Genomic DNA, 20555 nt, shown 5'->3' with positions numbered 1-20555 from the left:
AACGTTTACATTATGGTTTTGATTTTTTCAGGCATTTTCCTTTTGTTCTAGATCCTTTACGGAAAGACAGGGATGACTGGAAATGAGAGGGGTTGGCATGCAACAAAGGTCCTTCGTGGGACTCTCAGCCAGCAGACCCACCAGGATGATAACTCAATAAACATTTTCATTTTTTTGACTTTAAGCTGATGCTCTAATAAAAAAGGGGATCTCACTGTGATTGTGAAAGAATGATATAACTTCAGCCTCTTCACTGAAAGCATTACGAGCAACAAGAAAGTCACAACTTTTACAGCTGTTCCCAGGTATTACCATAATCCTCAAAAACTCATCTGATCATCTGGATCAAAACCAGCCCAAGAATGAGAGAAGCAATCATTTCAGAAAGCGCCCTTATACATCATCTGTTGACAAAGCTCTCGAGCAGGCGCAGAAATTATAACAGGAGCAAAGGTAGAAATCATGTGACATTGTCATGGAGCAATAAAGCCTGCATCCATAGGCGGTTGGTACAAATGGGTCAACAAAGCATTCGAGTTCAACATGTGAGACAGCTGTTTGATTCCTGTTTCGACTAAGCATAACCATAATTGTTCCATAATTTTAACCACCAAAGGTCCCCCAACCCCCAATACCATAATTTTTCCCTAAACAAAGTGATTTTCGTGACAAAACCACAAACTCAGAAAGTAAAAGTAAACATAGCCATCATGATGTAACCCATTAGTTTGTGGACTACATCTAGTATGGCCGTTGCCATATTAGTTTTTTGGAGCCAAAAGTGACCACATTTTGATGAGTGGGTGGTGCTGGAGAGGAACTAGGGTTGAATCTGACCGAGAACCCAAGGACACTGCCACTGTAGTTACAGGGTGGTTGTGCCCTAAAGAATACCCGGTTTCATTGTCTATTTCAGTGGTTACAAATTGGTCGCAAGTCCATTCTGAATAGACCCCAAGTGACTTATGAAAGTGTCAAATTTGTAAAAAAAAAACCAAAAAACACCTTTTATTTTAAAGTGCTATTTCTGTTTATTCCTTTAATATTTTTTATTTATTGTGGTTAAAATGCCAACATTTTTTATATTTCATGAAATAAAATTGAATATGTGGTAATCTATCAAATGTCTGGACCTTGAACTAGTGACTAAGACGAAATATGGAGCTTGTGGCTGGGGCAATTAGGAACCACTTGTCTATTTTGCTCTAGATGGAATCCTAATTAACAAATAATACATATCATGCAGTATTGAAGATTACTTGAAACTAGCTATACAGATTACATACACACTCATTCAGAAAATGTTGACTGAGTAATAAATCATGTGAGAAGTAAGGACATTTTCTCATAGACTTCCACTCAGTCTTCTTCTTTAACCAGTGGAGTTGGACCCTGTTCACAATTAGCAAGAATGCAAGTTTAAGGCACTTCAACACTGGCTTCACTTTTCAGACTTGGCCTAAACCTAACTAAATCATAACATCATAAATCTATGTCTGTTACATATTTGCTACATCATAAAATGTATTTCTTAACTGATTTTTTTTATGGTTAGTGGCACAAACATATGATGTCATCTTGCAAATAAGGGCGTAAGAGGGCATGAAAAAACAATGATTTTGTTTTCCAATTTGGAAGACTACCGTGTCTGAGTTGTAACTTGGCACCGTACTTAAAATATTTTTTACTGCGCAACAGACTGATTATTTTTGTCATCCAGATGGCCAGAAGAGGTTGTGGAAATACATTCAGAATAAAGATCACCTGGTATTTATTTTTCAGAAAACAGGATGCTTAGATACGTGACAAGAATGGAAATAAATGAGTGGCCTACACACAACCACATATAGGCAGTGGGACACTTTAGCCACATTATCTGATAAAAAGATGCATGAAACAATTGTGATCTTGTACCATGATACACTTTTGAAAGCCACAATTAAATTAATAATGCAAGAGTCCAATATGGTTACAAAGTATTTCACAAATGCACTTTTGCCAATGCTTATTAAGTGTAGTCTGACTGCAGTATGAGTATAACAACTTTTATAAACCTAAAAAATGTTGAAGCTAGGTGATCCATCAGATCCTTTATTTGCTTTGGTCATATTTGTGTCTTCGCACATTTTCATTGTGCCTGAGTTAAGTATTTTCAATGTGAAATTCTGTTTTTCAGTCAGTGCTTTAATGGGATCACTTACTGGACAAAGTGTAAAATGACTCGGGGAAATATAATCTGGATGTATAGGCAAAAGTCAATGGAGTGGTATCGGTATTCTCTGTAGCAGAGATGGGGTTTCAGTCCCTGCTGGAGGATTGGGTGTGACTCTGTTGTCTTCAATACATTTTGAAGGTCATGCCAAATATTTGGGAATCAGGAAGGAGAATTTTTCAAGGCTGGGGGAAGGTGACCAGGTCACTGCAAGGAAGTGGAAGCCAAGTGTTCAATAGTAGCAACATGAACTCAGCAACTCTTATGTTCGTGATTTTCCATTCAACCTATGACCCTGCTCTGAACAGGGAACACAGTGGCATGCCAGAAAGTCACAAAAATAAATTTCATACTTAGTTTTGGCAGTGAAGTTTCATTTCACAGCTGCCACTGCTGTAAGTACGTGACAATCCAGAGGCACAAACTAGTAAACACATCCTTTTGGAAAACTCAACACCTCTTCTCACAATAGATCCATATTAGAAAAAAAAAACAATCCTGGAAAGCCAATCAACAGACTGGAGAAAAAAACTCCTGAAAAACACATCAAGCTAAAAAAATTGGACAAAAACACATCCTGTTTCATATTTAAACCTCACTGACCCAGCAGCTGATAAAAGTACATCCCAAATAACAGGCAGGCTGGTGTCAGGGTTGGCATCCTGGAGAGCATGCACGGAGGGAGAGGGGGGTGAACGGACGCAGCTGGGTCCAAGGTGGGCCTCTAACCCCTGGGCAACCCTTTACCAAAGAGATGTCTGCAAAACGGAAATCCTCTTTAATAGCCACAGGAAATCAGACCGTCTGAGGATAAAAAAAAAAAGACTCAAAGCTTGCATGCGATAAGAGGCCCTTTGGCATGAAATGGCACTGCAGCAAAAAGCATAGGGTTCCTCATTCATTTCAACGAGACCACAATATTTGTATAGCATGAGTGCTACTGCAGAGGGAGAGATCCTACTCCCTGACTTGCTTTCTTAGCAGTGCAATAAAACATCATCATGTAATGTCCTGCATCAGTAAAGCACAAACATACAAGTGCATATACACGGTAAAATAACTTATAGCTTCTAATTCATACTAATTTTATATTTAACTTACAGGCGTTAGACAGAAGACAAAATGACTCCTGCTGTGACAACTATGACAACAGTTGTTCAATCCTGCACAGAATAAGAACAAGTCTTTAGGCTACTGCATATTTCACCTGTACCCTGTAGCAACACGTCCACAACAATGCAGCTCCTTGCAATGTGTTGCCATGGTGCTATTGCTGGTCTAAATGCACCCTGAAGGCCAATATACAGTACACTCTCAAAAGTGCTGTTTGGGCAGTCTTGAGGTGGAAAATAGTCTGCATCACAAAACTTCTTATAACCTTCCAAAAACTATAAATCTAACAGTTATGCCAAGCATCTGCAGCAACTGGCCAGATGGCGAAGGTTTAATGTACACTGTTTCTTTCACTATTTCAGTTGCTGAACCTCATCAATTGCCTCTGCGGGTAGGGATGAATAGGAGGTCCATTTTCAGAGAAGACGCAGGAGTGTATCAGAGATCAAGAGGGTATGTCTGGGTCTGAAAAGTGAAATCGCTGCAGGAGTGCCTTAAACCTGCATTCTTTCTAATGACCAGCAGGGGGCAAGTCCACTGGCCGCAACCCCCAACCCCCCCCAAAAAAAAGTCCAAATTAGGCTTGGGCAGTACCTACTTTCTCATACCTTCATTGAATTTCTCCGGGTATACGGTATATGACTGTATGGGGGGGGAGATAAAATCAAAAACCTTCTGAATCCATGTTGCTCTCTTTTACCGAACTAAGACAAGCTTAATTGCCTCATTAAGTCATCGTAAAACACACTTCATTTAACTCAACAAAAACAAAATAAAACTCTCTTACACCATGTTGGTCAGTCTTGTTAGTCATTTAGTTAGTTATTCCATTGTTCTAACAATCAGCACCTCTGGTTTGGTTGAAATAATCCCTCAATTCATTGAGTTAAATGTGAAAATAAAATGTTTTCCGTGCAGACACGACATTGGCCGGTGATGTCATGATCCTGTAAGGTTTCTTACCCACTCGCAGTCAGCTCAGCTACCTGTTGCACCACACTGACCTCCGGTGGCACATGATTCAAACTGCATGCGAAACGTCATCCACTAGAGCCTCTCCAATGTAAAGTTAATAGAAAGATGAGCGTCCATAATTTTGACAGTACTGAAAATCACACTGTCAACATTTCTATATATAGTATTATTACTTGATATACCATAATACTGTGATACCCAAGCCTAGTCCAAATCTACTCAACTTGATTCAGTTCCTAAGTAAACATTTTTCCTAATGAGTTTATGGTCTCAATCGTTAGTTTCAAGTCTTCTTAAAGGCAACATGGTGGGGTTTTTTGTAAATTATGATCCCATGTAAAGTAAAATAGACAATAACGCAGAGTATGCTTTAAGCCATGGCTATCTTGTGTTTGACAAGTGGTTACCAAAATGTGTTTCTCGGTTTTTAAATCAGATCCATCCCACAGCTCCACCTTCTTATCCAAATATGGACACTTCTGGCTCCAAAAACAATGAGATGGCAATGGCCAATATGCCAAATTCGACACTTCAAAGAAGGCCCCAGGAGGTGCATCAGTCTTTAAAGCCAATTTTCGGACTGTCCTTACAATCGCATTACGACTTCCAGCTTCATGACCTGATGCCATAAGGAACCAAAAATACCCTCTCCCACAGACTAAGATTGTGAAAGAGACATCTGTAAATCAATGGGGTTTTTTTCTTATTTATGTCATATACCCCACAAAGTGGCTTTTTTCATCATTAGGATTTGATCCATTTGGTCCAATAACATTTCAGACTAGCGAAGCAGCACAAATAAAATCTATTCTCATTCAAGGCAGCAAAGGGCTTAACTGCAATTTAGCCACTTGGCTTGCAAAAATCTGTAGTGCACTTGCTGTCATCTCAACAATGTGGAACTTCCAGGTAATTTTAAACCTGGGACGTTTAAATTTTTTGCTTCATGTGACACTGAGTGACTTTTATAGTAATGAATCAGGTTTTTGCATGACAGTTGTGCTGTGCATTGTACTTCTGGGGACATTTTGGTCCCCAGATTTTGCAGCGGATTGAGCGCGCTTGACTTTCACGCTGCTTTGTGGTGCAAGTGGCTACACGTCTTTTACATAGCCTATGATCAGAAATCAAGTTTAGATATACGCCTGTAGTTGGACACTCACTGCATCTCCACTCCATGTTTTGAAACGATGATGGTAGACCTGGAAATGTACAAGTTCACTTTTCAGTTTGATAGAAAAAAATGAATTGTCCGAGCTTGTCCTGAGTGAGAGGACAGGTGGGAGAAACACATGCATGCATGCTCCCGGTGCTGGGGACAGACCTAGACGGGACTGATCGAGAGTTGGACAGACAGCCAGGTAAATATAGTCAGAAATCACAGACACACAGAAAGACCTGGAGAGTGGGCGACAGAAACTGAAGATAAAAATCCTTACTGAACTTTCACCCAGATGCTGGTAACCACATAACTGATGCTCTCTTTATCTATGCACTATCCATTTGCTCTTTATCACACAAACACATTCACTCTCATATACAAACGTATTAAAACATACACAAAGGCTAATAATCCCACTCCTCTTCCACGTAATGGGCCACATTAATCAAGAATACTCTGTGTGTAAAACACGGGGCCATTAAGAAAAATCAGTGCCAAAAATCGTTTTTAAAAAATGAAGCATGTGCCAGATGTTTTCATCAACCTCTCAATATAATGCAACATTTTAGTTGAAATGTTTTTCATTGCATACATTAATAATGCTCTTTGTACAAATTTGTTAGGACTTTACTTGATAAATGGAAGTCAACTGAGAGGTGGTCTACACCACCGTCAAGTTAGGATGAGGACACGGAGTGACCAAAGCACAAAACCAAACACCACAACCCCACAGTGTCCCCCAACCCCACTATAAACCCTGTCAGAGATCTGTTTGAGGAGTTGTGTGTGTGTATATGTGTGTGTCCCACCCCACATTTTGGAAAGTTCTGCCAAACACAGATCCATGTAAGGTCATTAGCCCACCTCGGCCGTCTCTGCTTTGTGTCTTAATGGCAACTTCCCAAACACTCAGCTCCTCTCTGCCAGGGCTTCCCACAACTCACACAAACACATACAGTCTCATGTAGACGCACAACACACACACAAAAAATAATACAACCTGGCTGCCATAGTGTAGGAGGCCTGGTGGAGCCCAGACATCAGTCTATAAATAGTGGTTGGTCTGACTGTGTGCTGTCCAGGGTGAGAAGTTATTTAAACTGACTTTATCGAGTCGTTGTCATTATTTCTTCTACTGTAGCATATGGCCTAGATTCTTCAGTTACATCAGTTATCAGGTTTTTGTTTTGTTTTGTTTTTTTTACAGAAGTGTAATGCTTTTTTAGAAAAAAAAGTACAATTACCGCTTCGCAGTTGCCAGCACAGAAGCATAAAAATATTTGTCTTGTTTTTCTGAGTTACTGAGATTATGATCTCAGAATTCAGAGGACGGTTTTTGTGGGGAAAACATAATGTTTTTGATTTCTAAATTAACAAGATTATTTTGTCAAAAACAGGACAAATATTTTTTTTTTTTGCTGAAGCCTTCAATATTCTGTGGTAATAATCCTATTCATTAAGAAAAACAGGGCAAAATCTTTTTACTTAAGTAAATCCATTACAGGTCCATAATTTTTTTTTCCTCAATAATCATATTAGTTTGGTATCAGTATAGAATTAAATAACTATGTGCAATTTTTACCCCTTTTTCAGCTTCCACTAGAAATGTACAATTTCAGCTTATTAAATCCATACGGTCTCTTAAAATAAACTTAAAATGCAGATATAAAACTTTGTTTTTAGGTTTACTTCCTTAGGCTAAAGCAACAAATGCACATTGTTGGGTTAAAAAAAATCATGGTTTGGCATAAAATAAGAGCTTTATTACTAATGTACTGTGACGTACTATAATGTAACATGACATCTCATACGTCATTAGCGTGGCATGCTAAAAATACTAGCGCACTATGATATTGTTTTTTAAATTACTCAATTGACTTTTAGTTTTGACTGGGGAGTAAAAAAGCAGTTGCCTTTGATGGCTTTTCGACCTTCAGAGCCAATTCTCAGAAATACACAACCTCAGGGAATACGTGAACTGTGTCTGACTGGACAGACCAAAGTGGGCCAGACCAGTCAGTTCAACTCACCTGTGACAAAACAGCCATGAATACTCTAAGGAGCCAAATAAATAAAAAAAAAGAAACAGGACAAGCATTTGGACAGTCTTTGTGATGTTTAAGGTCACTGTGTGTCCTTACAGCTCCCTCTCTCATTCACTATTGTACTGCCCCTCCTGTAATGCAGTCGGTGCTGGCCACGTCACTATCGATAAGACAATCTGCTCTGAATAACAGATAGACGGAGATGAGATCACTTTTTGAAGAGGCTGTGGGAAGGTTGTGTTCTTCTTTGGAATTAGACTATCAAGACAGGAGCCTGCTGTTCCTAAAATTCCTGATTGTTCACATCTCCATCCCAGCGTGCAGCACTTTCAGACACGTTAGAAGACTGACACCATTTCCCTGAAGTAGTTCAGAGCAGATACCATCACACATTTCGTAAATTATCTGATAATAAACTGTAGAACACTGTGTTTGTTTCAAAAAGGCATTGGGGTCCAGACCATATGGAGTTCTTTCATGGAAGATCATCTTTAATATAGAAAATCAAACCGCTAATCCAGCGGTTTTAACAACATACCCACTTAATGAAACCAAATGGCAAAGTTGTTTTCGTGTTGCTGTTTTAGAGCACAGTTCTGCACTCATCACCTGCAGTGAATTTATTAGACCCCTCCATGGATGAGGTCAGCGCATTTCAGGCAAGGGATATGCTGGGTATTTTAGTAACTGACACACACACAGACACGTGTGCACTTCCACAGACATACACGGGATTTACACAGAAAACACGCACACAGACAACTCTCACACTTGTGCTTTCATATGCTCACTTTCTCTCACTCTCTCTTTCTCTCTCTCCCTGTCTCCATCTCTCTCTTTCACACACACACACATACACACACACACACACACACACACACACAGGCGCACACACATGCACACACACATGCACACACACACAGAATGACTCAGGCCAGCAGAATGTGTTTGCTGCCTGCTCAACTCTCATCTGGAAGCTCCAGACATGAGATAACGTGGATCCAATGATGACTGTCTGTCTGACCGAAGCAAAACGACCCCCTGGGCTGTGTCCTGTTACTTACTCCATGGCACATACACACTTTCTGTCACACATACAACAGACACAGCAGTACACAAAGAACCCCAAGCTCCATGGCATAGTCCACCTCATACCAAACAATCACATGAGGCGGCGCGCATGTGATCGGTTGCATATGCTCGAGAGGAAATTTACTTTCACCATCCGTTCATTTACTAAGCTGTTTATCTATGATTAATCAGGGTACTACATCCTGTCACCCGCCTACAAAACAAGTCATATATCTGCAGGCTAATGGCCCGGGACGGTATTGTGTAATGTTTCACGTCTGCTCCAATGGATTTATGCATGCATAGATGGAAGATTTTAAAATGGGAAAGGCGTGTGAAAGTGCATTGCATGAAGAGCGCTGGAGTCCTGGTGTTAGCCAAGGAAAAGACCCGGCGTCATGTACATGACACTTATATCTGTAATTAATGCAGTGGACTTGCATGTCAAGATATTTTGCATTTCATCCTCGTGCCTCAGCCACCATGCACACATACGGACACAATAAGTACAATGCATTGCATGTTATAGCCCAGTATACTGTATACTGTGAGACTACACACAAGCACCTGTGTTCCTAAATCGTGCACATACAGTACTAACCCTACGTATGCAAATATCCCATTACAGATATGTCCATGTTATTTTACCCCTTTGCCATTTTCCTACAGGGCCAAACGCAACACAGTTTGGAAACTCCACATGGATCGCTTCCCATCATTGCCATAGTTGCCATTTTCATAGCGTTAGGTTTTTCCAGAGTGGAGAACTTCTGTTTGTTTTTACTGCTACTGTCAAACATTAAGCTGCCCTGCAACTTGATTCATACTGGCGAACCTGACAGAGCTCCTTTGTATCATAAAACTGGCACACAACCCATGCGTAGCACATACTTTGCACACACACATACATGAATACACACCTTAACTTAAGGAAATGTACATGCACTAATGACAGATAATAAAGGCATCCCCGCAAATACACAAACACTTAAATGGGCGCACACTCTTAACAGTAAGCTTTACATCAGAGTTTCCTCCACTCCCGCTTGTTGGGAAATAATAAGCAGCATTTAACAGGCACAAAAGGAAACAGAGAGAGAGAAAAAGATGAAGTGAGAGGAGAGAGAGAGTAGCCACCGTGTCCACTCACACAAAGAGTGTGTTTGAGCGCCAGTGTTGCAGATGGAGCAAGTGAGTGCGCAATAACAACGCTGATGACTGATATTTCTTTAACACTGGAGTCTATTCCTCCACATGGAAAAGTGCAGAAGAAGAGGAGGAGGAGCGGGGAAAAAACACTGTATTCACCTGATGCCAGACCAAAACATTATGACCCAGTCCCTGTTATATTTACTGGTGGGGAACACTCTGTGGTGCAGGAAGCAGCTATAACATTGTTTTTCCCTCCTGTTAAAAAGCCTGTGTTCTAGTAAAACTTTGGGGGGGCTCAAACCCACAGCTCCCCTCAATCTGCTTCCAGGGGGAAAGCTGAGTCACCTGAGCCCGCCCCTGCCCTCCAGCTCTCTCCATCTATCTCTCAATCTTTCTCTCTCTCCATCCACTTCTTTCTGCCTCTGGAGGTTACCGCAGAGTTCAGAAAAGCTGAGCCAAAAAAAGGAGGAAAAAAGATTGCAAACGTACTGACTGTAATGTATCCATAATTTGACCCACAGGGGAATCTGCTTTCACACACTCTACCGCCAAATGGGCCATAGGTATATATGGTGAATATATACATAGAAATACAAGCCAGGGTCTATTGTAATTTTGCCTATATAGCGCTGTTATGTAAGATGTTTTAAAGACTTGGAGACTGACAGAGAGGGAGAGGTCAAAGAAGTACAATAGAGTCCCTCTTTTATGAGTCATTTAGTGGGTCATGGGCTGCCTTCTCAAGATGTCATCAACACAACAGAGAGATCTTTCACACACACACACACACACACACAAACAGATATTATGTTACAGGAACAACAACTGAGAACAGAAGGGGAAAGGAGGGACAGGCCATGATCATAACAAGGCCAAGGCAAGATGGATCTGTTGATGTCTAGATGAGGACATCGCAGGGCAAACTTTTTAATTACAAATAGATTAGACCGCTGTGATGTTGTTGTGTGGTCTCTCTGTAAACTCACTCAATATTTTGTTTTGAGACTTGCGTGGATTCCTTCCCTTTTGTTTGTCTTTAGGAGACCCAGGAATCTCTCTCTGCGACGAGGGCCAACGCCACTTTGTATACAGGAAAGACGGAACGAAAGGGGGAGGGAGAGGGAAGGTGGGTCAGTGCTCAGGCCTCTGTGCGCATGCATCCTAAACTGCCCTTTGGAGTGGCGAGACGTGCCAGGGTGTTACACTAACTTTAGCCCCCCCTTACCTCGGACTGCCTCTGACTTGGGTCCAGCTCCCAGGGCTGTGGGCTGATGTTGTTATTGTTGTTTTTCATGCTGAGAACAGTAGTCCCAGCCAAAACGGACTCCTGTTACAATAACAAGACCTGGAGGGCCCCTGTTCTGCTCCGCTCTCGCTTTATTGGTAAAGGGGAGCACCAACAACGATGTCTGTGGACAATCAACAACCAATTTGCTAAGGGGCGGGATGGGAGATCAGCCAGAGACTGTTCTTATTTGCTGTCTTGCCCTAAGCGCCAAGTCTGTGTCACTGTTAGACAACCATCTCTGCTCACTTCCTCTTGTGTGTCATTGGCCACAAGGAGATGTTAGAGGTTATCTAACATGTATGCAAGAACACTGCAGCCTATCTCAGTCGTAAACAAAAAATGTGTACTCAGATTAAACAGGCATGAAATGCACTGGGGGGAGGGCATATACCACAGATGATTGAGAAAACTCAGGGATTTTTGTATTATGACCAATGTAAAACGAGAAAGACAATATATGAATGACTACAGCTTTACAATTTGTACGAGACCCTCAATCCTTTGGCCCCTTAATCCAGATAATGAAGAACCTTCAGCAAGAGCAACAGACAGATATGCAGCATCGCTACCTGGAAAGAATGGATAAGCATTTGGAAATACACTATGGGCAACTGAATGACAGCACTCGAGCATGAACTTAAATTCTGTGTTTTATGAAAACACAGTTACATCTAGATAGTTCTTATTTGATGCATGTTTATAAATTGTATCATAGTTTTGCCATTGTGAGGTGAAGGGAAAAGAAGTGATTATGCTTGATTATGCAACACTATATGGCGAGCAACATATAGTATATTTTAAATACTAAACTGAGGGCCTTTAAAGATCGGTTTGAGGTCAGGACTTTGGACATGCCTGGATTAAAGGGAATAACAGTTTACTGTTTATTTTATGGTTTTTGAATGCCCAAATAATATTCACTATTTTAATTAGAATAAATCCCAGAACAAATTTAGACCCTTTAATAACCCAATTACCTCGTAAATTACTGAATTACTTGAAAAAGATATGTAACTCTGAACTCAAATATTACAACACAAAATCTGTTTTCTCTGGCCAAATCTATATTTCTCTCGCTTTTTACCAATATTGTTCTACAGCAGACTCAGAAAACACTAAACTAACCCCCACTGTGGTAACATACACACACGCAAAACAAAAAAGTAGAGGCCTGAAAGTTACTCAGAGGCAGTGCAGGAGATAAAATCCAGGGATGACTTTTTTTGTAGGCCAAAGCAGAGGCTAAGGTCACCCCGGTTCCTTTGTCAAAAAGCCTTCTTATAAACTAACGCTTATGATGCTTACAAGTTTTGGTCAGCAAGATAATCTTCACAAATGAACACCACTTCCAGGACTGAAGCCTAGATTTAATCGCCACAAATAAAACGCTATAGATAGGCACCACGGTCGTTGCCATTAGAAAGGAAACCGTAATGCTGCGTTCCCTTACAATCGGAAGTCGATATTTCCGTATCGGTTTTTCCGACTTCCGATCAAAATGCGTTCCCCTGCATCAGCTCGGGACATCCCTATAATACACCCATGGAAAACATGGATGCCCGCAGGAAACTCGTGTTTCTTTAACTTGCCACTGAACATCAGAAGCATGAACTGAGGACCTGCAGGAGCTAAGAAAACATTTAGGCGACTTCTAGATCGTATGCAGATTGATTGACGTAGGTAGCTAACAGAGACAGGAGGAGTAAGCTAGGATGCTACTACATGCCTTCATTCAAATACAAATTAACTGAATGGAAATGCCACGCGAAGCTGTTGAAGCACGTTTCATAACACAAACACAACATAAAAGTAAAAATTGACGGTAATTCATCTGTCCATTCACTGTGCGCGCTGACATTGAATGGACTTGAATGGACATTTCATTGCACTTTTCCAAGTCGGAGGTCGTTTTTTCCGAGTACAATGCTATCATACATCCATGGTACAGTGAAAGGCAACATAAAGCCGTGTTCGGCGCGGCACGAGTTGATGACGTTCCGTAGTCTCATGTAGCCACTTGTTAGCTAGCAAATTATAAAAGACACAAAAGCCTCAAAGTTTGCGGGTGGGGAATTTCATGACCTATTTTATGTCGTAGAACAAAACGTCAAAGTGGGCCAGTGACTGACTAAAGACCACTTCTAAAGTTTCTTACTTACAACCCAAGCAGAAACGCCATTGACTTTGAGAAGAGGGAGCTATGCTAGCAGAAGATATGCTAACAGATTTCCGGGTTTTAGGACTCATCACTGTCGCTCTCTATAAAACACCGAAATTTCAACTCACAGTTTGGCGTCTGTCCAGGAGAAACAGCTCGTGAAAAACAGTCTGTGGTCCGAAATATGAAACAAGACGGCAAATCCTCCTCAGAAACATAGTACTCAGACAGTCCTCTCCGGTCAGTAATGGCGTCCTCTCACCGACGTAAGCTTTAGCTGAGAACCGTCACTTCAACAAATAAAATTAAGTAAGAAATGCGCGGTGCAATCCACAACTACAGTCTTCGTCTATAGACTTAAAATTTCACCGGACGCTATTCTGCTGCTCCTTTTCGTTTCTCCTGCTCAGCGCTTTCTCCCCGCCCTCTCACGTTCATTTCCTCATTCACAACCAATTAGATACCACAGGTGGCTTGACTGATATCAACAACAAACAAATCAAGAAAGCTCAAAATAAAGGCACAATCTGTGGTTTTTATTATGTTTAACTCAAGGTTTGCCTGCGATATTATTGTTTATTTTAACACTTAAGCCCGGATCAGTATACTTTCTTGTGCTGCATTCAGACGCCTTTCATTAGCATTTAATCTCTGAAATCCCCCCAAAATTGGTTAAATTTGTGCTGCATTCAGATGACTTTCATTAGCATTTAATCACTGAAATCCCCCAAAATTGGTTAAATTTCTTTCAAAAACAAAGAAAAAATATAATAAGCAAATTCACAAGAAATGTCCTGCAAACTGCAAAAAGAAAATAGTAAATGGTGACAAGGGCATGATCTAAAAATTAGCTGATTAGAAATTAGATTATTAGATATGGTTAAAAAAAAAAAAAAAACAAATTACCAGAAAACTGCATTTATAATTCTCTAGATCATGCATTTAAATTATGCATCATGAATAAGAGAATGGTATATTTTCTTTTTAAGCACTTTTTGTAGGTCATTTTTGTTTGTTTTTGTTTTTATTTTTTACATTTCTTTCTCATTTTTTAAACTTATTTTCTGCTAATTTTCTTGTAAATTCTACTCATTTCTTGCTCATTTTGGGCCATTTTTGTTAAATTGTTTTTGCCCTCTCCCCATGTTTTTTAAAGAAATCAAGCCAGTTTGCTTTGGTTTTAAAGGGTTAACTATTCATTCTGCTATTATACATCCCAACTTCTTTATGAGAAAGTTATGTTAATCTATCAGTTAATCATTTTTTGCTTTCTTTATTAAACTCAATTACTTTCAGTTTAATTTCCTTAATGCACTATTTTCATTCACTTCCTTGGGAACTAAATTGTTTTAATCCCTTACTTTATACAACAGGGCTACATAAATAAAATCTGTATGATAAATATAATAACTACATTCACTGGTGATGATGCTTTTGTGCTGACTTGGGCTGCAATACTCCTTGGGTCTCTAATGTGTATGGTTATAGAAATCCCCTTCCTCACTACTTTAACCACTTGAAACCTGCAGAGTATCTGAACAAGAAATGACCCAAAAATGAGCAAAAACTGGGTAAAAATGTACAAAGAAAACCCTGACATTCACACAAAAAGAACAAAAACAAGAAATTACCTGAAAAACTGAAAAATAAATATATATAATAGTATTTTTTTCTGTAACTCAATTTTAAATGTATAATTTTAATAATTATTTTTTTCTTGATATTTTTTCCTAGTTATTTGATACTTTTCTAATGATTATCTCTCTCTATTATTCAAACAAATTTTCAATTTTTTTCTTGTCTTTCAAACTTCTTGTCTTTGAACAATTTCTGAGATATTTGATGCAAGTTCCTGATTGCATCTGAAAAGCTTCTGAATGCCGCATGTTGATCCAGGTTTCATAGGGTTAACTGAGAAAGCAGATGCTCTGGTCCTGGGTAGACCAGGTATCCTTTAAGATTGAGATCTTTGATTTTCCAAAAAGAAATCTCAATGATCCGATCAGACAGACCAGATATACTATAGCCATGTGAGTGTTTGTGTGCACCTGCAAGCATGCATGTGCAGGGCGCTTGTTGGCTCTAAGGGATATCACACCAGCATCGAAACTCTCCAGCTATCCACAAACAGCAATTGATCACGTTTCCCAAACTGGGACATCCTAACTGCAAAATCATAACTATTTCTTCTGGATGTATCTCATGAGTGCTACAGATGTAAACTTACATACTAATCTCGCACAGTCAGACCTATCTCCACACTTTGCTTCGTTATGTGCCAGTACTGGGGAAAGATCTGACTGAATCCATCATGACCCACTATGGTAAGAAACAAAAAGGCTCTAGGTTGTTTGTATGTCTTTAGACCAGTTACAATCGTCTTGGGCGGCACTTAGCCCAGGATGCAGCAACTGTGCTCTTATCAATGATAGGCTTATCTGACAGTTTACATCCCGTGAGTTTGTTTTCATTCCAAACTCGTAAAATTCTGCCACTTTGAAAGCTTTTGGTGTAATATCACATCGCCGAAAGCCACCTTTTGTGTGCACATGAAACACCACTGGATTGCGTCAGGTGAGAACATGGCCGGACAGAACCATTAATGGTGTTATTATTTGCCACCAGACGGCTCAATGGCACCTGCCACGTCCACCTGAAACACAGCAGTACTGCATAAGGTTGAAATGCTGCTGGTAACAACATAATATAAGTAGCATGAGTGTGCCTATAGGGTGGGTGGTGTTCGCTTCCTGTCTAAATGGGATGGGGTTTTTCTACACCTTATTATGTGCCTCCTTCCCCTAATCCTGACTATCTTTGCCAGCATGTGCGTTTGTTGAATTCCGGCATTGGTTGCCATGTGCCTCTGTTGTCTAAACATAACTACATGCTGAGCCATCCCATCATGTGCATTTGTTGACATTACCGCAGCAGCATAAACAGCAAATGCAGAAGGATACCTAAAATGAATATGCAGACACTGAGGTCCACTGTAAAGTGACAACATGTGACGACTTTGGATAACAACATGTTGGTAAGTCAGACTATAAGTGCATCAAATAATGTAACACTGCCTGACACATCTGGAGTGTGTTGCACTTCAGCAACTAACTCCTAACAGACTTTAAGAGTTTCTTTCACAAGATGTAGAAAACTTCAAGCCCTGCACCAAATGCTTTGGTAGATATACAGATGCCCAATCTTTGAACAGAGTTGCAGGTATCAATAGGCTCTTGAACACAGTTGCAGTTCACAAACATCTAATTGGTGGCCTTGTACTCGGACATGCTATTATGTGCATACATAACTGTTGAGATAGCTGCAATAATAGCAAGCTTTCTGCCAACATGGTTGACAAAGAGGTTACTGATGCCGAAGATGGGGATTAAGACAGCAGTGGAACCCCCTCAGACCCTGAGATGCCCCCACATTCTGGGGAAAGCCCACTCATTCCATCAAGACTATTTACATAACTCCATGGAGAAAATTGGCCCGTAGCAGTTAGCTTTTCCATGTGCGCCACACAGTAGAGACGCTGTTACGATAATTGTGCTCTTACACGAGCAGAGGGCATATACAGTACAGTATTTACAGTAAGAAAATAAAGACGGGAGGGATAGTGCGAGAGGAAAAAGGGAGAGAGAGGGAAAGTGAAAGAGAGAGAGAGAGAAAGAAAAAACTGCTGATCAGGAAAGAGAGTGGGGTTCCACGGATATTCCCCCAACACAAACACATCCAGTGTTGATTTTTGTCATTTTCTTGGCTCTGTGAAGTACAGTAGTTGGCAGAACAGTAAGCTCTCTGATGGTTTGTATGACTGGCTGTCATGGTCTTAGAGGTGGCTTCCCGCTGCCTCAGCGTATGCCCCCTTCCTCCCTCTGTGATGACCCTCGTCTCTCTTTTACCTACTCTCTCTTCCGTGTTTTTCGTCGTTCACACGTCTGCTATTTCTTCTCTCTCTCCCCTCCAACCCGGTTGAAAAAACAATCAACCTGGGCCCATTTGTGCTGCCTGCTACACCTACTGCCCAGCTGGCATCCATTGTTTGCAATTAGTTCCAAAGCATGTGTTTGACAGCATGGGTACTTATACGTATACGTGCAAATACGTATACGTGCAAACTTGCTTGTACATTTTCGCAGGCGTGTGACAGGGCGCAAATGTGTGCACACATCTGAGCATAAACACTTTTTTTTGGGTATTTTATGATTAGCAGAAAATCAGGCAGCCTGGGAAAACCATGGAAGGAGCAGGTCCAATTATTAAGAACAATCCATCAATATGCAGAGCAAGTTCTGGAGCAGGCTCAGCAGAAAAACATGGCAAAAAAAGTGAAAGCAGAAAAAAATGTGGTTCTTACGAGGAGGGAGAGAAAAATCTGTCTTTACAATCCCCCTGTTTCGGCTTGCCAACTTTCTGCTGGCTGTTGGTAGTGCGGAAATGAGAGCGTGCTAGATTCTCCCCTCCCGAGAATAACACAAACCCCTCAAAGCTCAAATCAAACACACAATCCACGTCACAGGAAACCATTTTGAAGCGTAAAACCTCCCAATGGGAGCTCCATTTGAATGCTGCGGGTATGCGCTGCCTTGCTCGCCCCCTGTGCCTCCCCCTCTCTCCCCTCCCGCTCTCTCAAAGCTTCAACCACAACCTAACCCGAACCACACCACCTCTCAGACGACAAGACTCCCTTTCTCTCTCACTCCCTGTCCATTTCCCCCTGTATTCCTTCCTTTCCTTGTTGTTCTTCTTTGCCTCTCTCTTTCTGAATCTACTATCAACAATTCTAATTTCTTCATCAACAACAGTTACATAGATAGAAAGATAGATAGATAAATGGTAGGCTTGGGCAGTATCACAGTATTACAGTATAACAGGGCACTTAGAAATCCTAAAGGTATGTTTTTCAATGCCACCATTAATACAGGTGCTCCTCTTTTTCTTAAACTCATTGTATGTAGTGCACAGCACGCACCACCGAACCTCAGTCTCAGGTCTATATGTTGAACATGCAGCTGAGCTAAAAGACACCTCGAAACCTAGTGGTGGAGGGATAAGTTATGGGATGGTAAACAGCCAGTGGTCAACAACGGCAAAGAGAGACTGTGGAGAATACCAGCATTTTTTTAACATCTAACCTGATGAATTAAAGATTTATTTTTACCCAACAGAGCTGGTGATTGTTGGAACAGTGGACTTACTAACTAGATTACTCACAAAAGTAAAAAAGATGGTTTGGTTGAGTTTTATTTTGTTTCTGACGAGTTTGAAGGAAATGTGTTTTATGATGCGTTAACGAGGCAATTAAGTCTTTTATTCTTCCGGGACCGTGTATAAATGTATACAGGCATATTTCTCTGTTTTGTGAGGAAAATAGGTGTGAGAATATTACTTTTCTTCACAGTTTGTGAGTTTCTTTGTGTATTTATTAGTCTGAAAAGCTGAAAGTAAGTAGTGCACACGCCGGGGTGTGGTAGCGCCACATGCTTACGCTGTCATATATTGCATACCCAAGTGAAATTTCAGGAAGCTATGAAGGTACAGATTATCACATACCACCCAATCCTCATAGATTGATAAACAGACGGACGGACGGATAGGTAGATAGATAGGTAGATACAAACATACATACATACATGGACATATTGTTTGATTAGGTTAAGGTTCATAAGCCAGCCCTCTCTGTGATGTGCTCATGTGACCTCTCCTGCCACCAATAGCCCACCCCCCACCCTCCTCCAAACCTCAACCACAACCTCTTGTACCCCCATCCTGCTCTCTTCGCTTCCCTTAACCACTTCTTCCCCTCTCCCCTAACCCCCTTTTCCTCCTCTTTGCCTGGTAATTGAAAGGCAGAGGTCAGGAGGGCATATGGGAGGCAATCACAGTAGTTTGTTTTGGCTCTCTCACCCCCACACCAAGTCCTTGGCTGTGCAGGAGCAATGCCGCCACCTTGCCTGCTTGCTGCCTGGGAAACAAACACATCCTTAATCACCCAGGCCCTCTATCCGCCAAGGCCACACTAGTTGAGCCCTGTCTGACAAGCCGAGGCCAGAAAAGTTGGAATCCATCTGATGAACTCAGGCCATACAAGTCAAGCTCTGTCTACTGAACCCTGGCCACATTAGTGGCAGCCAGACAGTCAAATCCAGGTCGCACTAGTTGAGTACCCTTTGTTGAAACAGAGCCAGTGAGGACATACTCTTCAAGCTCAGTGTCTACTCAACCCGGGGCCACTCTAATCAAGCCCTGATGGTCAAACTTAGGCCAGGGAAGTCAAGCCCCATCAAGTGAATCCAGGCCACAACAGTCCAGCCGCGCCGGTTGAAACGGAGCCAGAAAAGGCTGATCTGTCTTTGGCTGGGTGAGCTGTTCTGTCATTATGTTGGCTAAGTATTGCCTAACAGTGGGAATCTCTGACGTAAGCACTGTGCAGCTGAGGGCTGGCAGTGAAACAAGATGTAAGTCAGAAGAGAAGACGCTTTAGGAAAGAGCCGGTGGCCAACAGCCATTTAGACCAGAGATGAGTTCGTCGAGTTGTCTTGCACCATCCATCCCGCTCTTCTAATCCTCAAAACCAAAACATATAGCTTCTAAATCTCTCTCTATTTTTCTCTCTGTCCATCTGTCTCTCACCAGTTCACCTTCTCAAATATTTTCCTAACTACTCCTCCTAACCGCTTCCTGCTTTACCGCACTTTCACCCTTCTCTCACACCTCGCTTGTTCATCAGTCACGAACGTGCTCAATGAGAACGACTAGGACCAACAAAACGAAGGCATTCAAGTCGGAGAATGTGTTTGCGTAACTGTGTTTGTGCAAAAACAATAGGGGTACTAAAACTCAGGCAACATTTTTGCAGCTCCTCCACTCATGTCTGTTTGACAATGAGAGCCAAGGCGGGGCCTCAGATTTGTGTTGTATTGTAAACCACAGCATTCTCAGACCTTCAAGAATCTCCCTTTGGGATATCTTATTAGCATGTGCTGTCTTAGCCCTACACACATACACACACCAGAGCAGCCACACCCGCCACATTACACTCTGTCTCCATCGGGATATCAGACAATTAACCTTGAGGTTCGGCTCACTGGGTGATATAAAGAGATTAGTGACCCCGCTTTGATTGTGCGTGATGAGAAGAGACTTGTGTTAAAGTACAGAGGATCTCATCGCTTGGAGGAAATTAATTCACCCAATCTCCGAGGCTCACTGTTCCCATGATCTCTCCTCTCCTCTGTTCTCCTCTGAGCCGTGTTTCAAGTCAGAGTGACCCGCGGGCAGGCACAGAGCAGTGATGGACCCAGTGATCCCCATCCGGCCCACCATGCAACCAGGCGGCAGCTGGAGCACTGAGCAGGTACATGAAGCGCTGAGAC

The 20555-nt window shown here is 41.4% G+C and overlaps 1 long non-coding RNA gene across 2 annotated transcripts in view; it reads right to left on the bottom strand.

The window, feature by feature from the left end:
- Positions 1-13613, bottom strand: part of LOC148189162 (uncharacterized) — a 120564-nt gene extending 106951 nt beyond the window's left edge. For both annotated transcript variants that reach the window (XR_015776883.1, XR_015776884.1), the window contains exon 1: positions 13305-13613. This is a non-coding gene — a long non-coding RNA (uncharacterized LOC148189162). The remainder of the gene's footprint in view (positions 1-13304) is intronic.
- Between the last annotated feature and the right edge of the window lie 6942 nt (positions 13614-20555).

This window comes from Plectropomus leopardus, chromosome 7 (assembly GCF_026936395.1).
Source record: "Plectropomus leopardus strain MGB_pleo_1.0 chromosome 7, ASM2693639v1, whole genome shotgun sequence".
In the NCBI taxonomy this organism is placed as follows: domain Eukaryota; kingdom Metazoa; phylum Chordata; class Actinopteri; order Perciformes; family Serranidae; genus Plectropomus; species Plectropomus leopardus.
The sequence above is the reverse complement of the archived record's forward strand: the minus strand, read 5'-3'. Positions and strand labels throughout refer to the sequence as shown.